The 4,680-nt window shown below is 52.2% G+C and overlaps 1 long non-coding RNA gene across 1 annotated transcript; it reads left to right on the top strand.

Moving 5' to 3' along the window:
- Positions 1-1,580: 1,580 nt before the first annotated feature.
- Positions 1,581-4,225, top strand: LOC112405032 (uncharacterized). Its single transcript, XR_003004255.1, has 3 exons — positions 1,581-1,666; positions 3,419-3,549; positions 3,771-4,225. It is a non-coding gene; the product is annotated as an uncharacterized LOC112405032 (long non-coding RNA).
- Positions 4,226-4,680: the final 455 nt, after the last annotated feature.

Below are 4,680 nucleotides of genomic sequence, written 5' to 3'. Positions count from 1 at the left end.
GGGTGGGGACGGAAACCGAGAGACCCGGGGCGGCCTCCAGCGAGACGCACGACCCGAGAGGCCGTGGATCCAGACGCACTCGCCACCTGCCCGCCTCCTCCTCCTCGGAGGCGAAACCAGGCGGAGGAGGGCGAGCAGGAGAAGGCAAATAGCAGCCCCGAGGGGGCGAGCGCGGCGGAAGGTGCGGGTCGGCCCCGGACTGGGGGTCACTCACCGCAGGCCGGGGCGGTACACAGCGGCCATGGTACCTGGGCCGGGGCTGCGGGGTGGCCGCGCGAACGGAGCGGAGCCGGGGAGACAAGGAAGGCAGGGAAGGAGGGAGCGCGGCGCAGAGAGCGGGAGCGCAGGCTAGGCAGGAGGCGCTTAAAAAGGAGGAGGGCGGGCGAAGGGGCGGGACCCAGCAGGGCGGGCGCGACCCTCTCTCCGCCCGGGGCTCCAGCCCCAGGTCAGCCCAGCCATAGCCCCACCTCCTGCATCTTAGCCCCCAAACCCTTGTCTCCCATTGGAGGATTGGGTCCTCTCCTCGGCTGCCTCCTCCCCGAGGCCCCGCCCCACCCCTACGCCTCGCCCCCTGCACATGATGTAACTTTGAGGACTCTTGCTCCCGGGAGACGGCGACTGGGAGACGTTGGGTGACAGACAAGTTAAGAACAAGGGGAGAGGCCAGGGGCTGGAGCCCACGGGGCGCTGGAAGTCTAGAAGCCGGGGGCTGGGCATTGCCTTTCTCCTTCTTCCCGGGGCTTGGGTACTCTGAGCCCAGGCTCTTCTGTTGTCCAGGGCCCTAATGCCATGGTTCCCTCAGTCCCCAACTCCCAAATCCCTGTTTCTTCTCCCTGTGATGAGGGCTCTTTTCTGCCTTACCATGAAGTGGTGATGTCTCTCCACCCCAGAATCTCTTCTTTGGACCTCTGGCCTGGTCATTCTCTCCACATTCCCCTGGAAAATGCATCTGCCCCACCCAACCACCACCACAAAGTCCTCTGGTAATTTCTCAAGTTATGTCTCCAGCCAGACATCTCTCTTCAGCTTGAGACCACGGCTATCACCCCAAAGGCCATAGCACCTCAAACTCAATGTGGCTATGGTAAGCATTGGCCCAGCATCCACTCCCCCTTTCTGGTAAATAGCACCCCAATGTTCCTTTGGGGAACCACCTCCTCAGTCTGTGTGGTCTTGTGGGTCTCCTACCGGTGGGCTCTCAGCTTGGCCAATTTGTGTGTCCGTCACTCTGGCCACAGCCAGTGGAAATGTTCAGGAATGGGAATGAGGTCTCTTTCTGGGGCTTTTTCTGTCAGCTTTCAACATGAGATCTCCTTCTGCTGGGGTTGCTGGGCTGGTAGAACCTAAACCTGATGCTGCTGGGTGTCAGCTTGGCCCTGCAAAGCAGGAAACTGCCTGAGATGGAAACCAGGCTAGAGGAAGCAGGTTGAGGGATGGAGAGTGACAGATTCCTAATTCCGGGTATAGGAGTCAATAAATTTCTTCTCTTGCTCAAGCTAATTTCAAGTGGACTTCTGCTATTTGCAACAGAAACAGCCCTAATTCTCAGATTTCTCAGAGTTCTGTACTGGAACATAATGGGACAAAAGAGCTGGCCTCCAGCCTTGGGCTTGCTGCTGACCCTCATCTCTTCCACCCAGGCTCCATCCTGGACTCAACCTCATGTGTATGTATTTGGGACTCTTCCCTCCAATCCCTACATCCAAACTTTGTTCATACCCACTCCACTGCAAACAGCTCCTCTTTGGTCACTCTCTGGGCTTAAAGATGTGCACACTGGTGGCATCATGGCCAAGCTATTGAAGGTCATCACCTCTTCTGTGATCCTGCACCTGCTTTCATGGTTCCCTATCTCAGCAAATGGCACCACTATCTAGCCAGTTGCCCTAGAGGAACCTGAATCAGTCTAGACTATTCCTTTCTTATCGTCCAGTCAGACAGCAGGAACTTTGGATTTGTATTTCACAATTAGCTCTCAAGTCTGTGTCTGTTCCCCCTGGCCACTGCCTTAGTTCAGGGTTTATCTCTCACTTGGCTTCAAACAATAGCTTCCAAGCACCTTGGCATCCCACCTCTCCAAATGCCACCCCCTCTCCCTCCCACCAAGTTATTCTCCAAACTCTGCACATAAGTTCACTTTGGAAAATTAAGAGAGAGGAATATTTATTGTATGGACACCAGGTGCCAGGCTCTGAGCCAGCAGCTTTACATGCATAATCTCATTCAGTTTCACAATAGCCCTGTTTTACCGATGTGGACACTGAGGCTTAGAGGTTAAGTCATTTCTTCAAAGTCACACAGCTGATCAGCAGGAGAAATGGAATCTGAATCCAAGTCTTTCTGACTCTAACTACCAAGTTTCCCCCCCACACCCTGCGCTACAATCCTATACTGTCTCCTTGATTTGTCCTTAAGGAAAAAATGAGATCATATCACTCTTAGGCTTAAAATTCCTTCAAGGCTTCCTACTACATGGCAACCGATGTCCTTCATAATCTGGTTCCCATTTATCCAATGGTATCACCCCCACCTCCCTACTTGCTGCCTTCTGTCCTATATACCAAACTCTGCAGTTCCCAGAGCACTTCTGTGAACCTTTCTGCCCTTCAGATTTAAATTAAACATCACCTTCTGTGCGAAGGTCAATGTGCCCCTTAGAATTAACATCTGTCTCATCTATGTTGGTTCAATACTGTGTACATACCTATATTTTTGAATTAATCACACTTTATTGTAGCAGTTTTTGTATCTCCGTAATCCTCACTGGAGTGTTAGCTACTTGAGAAAAGGACCCAAATTTCATTTTATTTTTAAAATATTTATTTATTTAATTTTGGCTGCGTCGGGTCTTAGTTGCAGCATGTGGACTCTTTGTTGTGGTGAGCAGGATTCTCTTTAGTTGTGGCACACAGGCTCCAGAGCGTGTGGGCTCTGTAGTTGCGGCATGCAGGCTCACTAGTTGTGGCACAAGGACTTAGTTGCCCCACGGCACGTGGGATCTTAGTTCCCCGATCGACCTGGGATCGAATCCACATCCCCTGCATTGGAAGGCAGATTCTTAACCACTGGACCACCAGGGAAGTTCCAAAAGGACCCAAATTTTAGTCTTCTTTTTATTCTAGCTCCTAGAAGAATCTGGCCCATAATAATTAGGCACTTAATCAACACTGGTGGAGTGAAAGAATGAATTAATCCCACATTTCTAATCTCCCCCCATTCTTCCTTAACTTTAGGCAGACTGAACAAGGGGCTCCCTTGAGCGTTTCCTTATCCGATTCCCCTTATGTGCCTCACAGTTTTGCTCGGTTCTCTAGCCCTCCTCCTAGCCTGGTCCACCAGCTGGCCTAGTGTCTGCGGCCACCACCAGGGGGCAGGGTGTGACCAGCCTTGCCTTGGTCTGCGTTTTCTGATTCCCCAGGGCCCTCTGGATCAGCCCTTGGATGTCTCACAGACCCGCTGCAATGGATGCTGGGGAGTGTGGCCCAGATCCCCCCCTTCAGGGTCACGGCATTCATTTAAACTGAGCAGCACCCCGTGGAGCCCTCCCAGGTACAAATCCTTTTTGTGTCCCCGGTTTCTTAGTTGTAGGAAAAAGGCTTCAGCCTCATAGACCTTCCCCAAAGGGCAGATTCAAACAGTTACTAATCAGGGAGGGGAGGTAAGGCAGAAACAGAGGAGGAACAGTTAAAAAACGATAGTGCAGCGATAAAGCAGGGCCCTGGTTCCTCCTCAAGGGATATCCATAACAATATCTTTGAGCTCTTCTGCAGGAACTAACGCCCCCACCCAGGTGGAGAATGGTAACTTCATGCTGAGCACAAGATCCTTGGAACACTGCCCTGTTATCTCACCACCAACCAGTCAGAAGAAAAGTCACATACCCTGCAGCTCCCACCCCAGATTTTGCCTATAAAGACTCCCAGAAAACCACTGGGAAGTTTGGGGTTTTTGAGCACAAGCCACCCTTTCTCCTTGATTGGCCCTGCAATAAACCTTTCTCTACTCCAAACTCCAACGTTTCAGTTTGTTTGGCCTCACTGTGCGTTGTTGGGCACACGAACTTGTGTTCAGTAACAGGGGCAGAGTGTGACCAGTTTTGCCTTAGTTTGCATTTTGTCCTCCCCAGGGCCTTCTGGGCTCAGCCATTGGACGTCTCACAGACCCCCTGCAGTGGGTGCTGTGGTGTGCTGCCCAGATGCCCCCTTCAGGATCATGTCCCAGCGGCTGAGTGTTGGCTGCTGATGGTGCAAAGCTGAGCACTTCCCTGAGCACCACCTGTGGCTGAAGGGAACTGTCTTGCCAAATGCCCCCTTTCCTGGGGCAGCTGGTATCCAACGACTGGTTGATGCAGGGCTCCAAAGTCCTGGCCCCCTTGCCTCAATTTGGGACACTCTGAAGGTCCAGCCCAGCTCCAGAGCTCATAGGGGGTCAACTGAAGCCTCTGTTTCAGCTGTAATGCTTTTCAACTCTTCCCGCTGCCCAGTCCCACTTCTCTCACTGACTTGGAAAATCCTCCCAACAAATCACCTGTACACAAGTTTCCATCTCGGAGATTTTTTTGTTTTGGGGGTTTTATTCCAGCTTAAGATATCCCCCCAACTCGACTTGGATAACTGCATTAATCCCCTAATCTGACTCTGATTCCATTTTGGCCATCCTCCACCCTAGATCCAAAGTGAT

The sequence above is a fragment of the Neophocaena asiaeorientalis genome, unplaced genomic scaffold (genome assembly GCF_003031525.2).
Source record: "Neophocaena asiaeorientalis asiaeorientalis breed wild unplaced genomic scaffold, Neophocaena_asiaeorientalis_V1.1 scaffold1186, whole genome shotgun sequence".
NCBI classification, from domain to species: Eukaryota; Metazoa; Chordata; class Mammalia; order Artiodactyla; family Phocoenidae; genus Neophocaena; species Neophocaena asiaeorientalis.
This window is presented reverse-complemented; position numbering and strand designations above follow the sequence as displayed.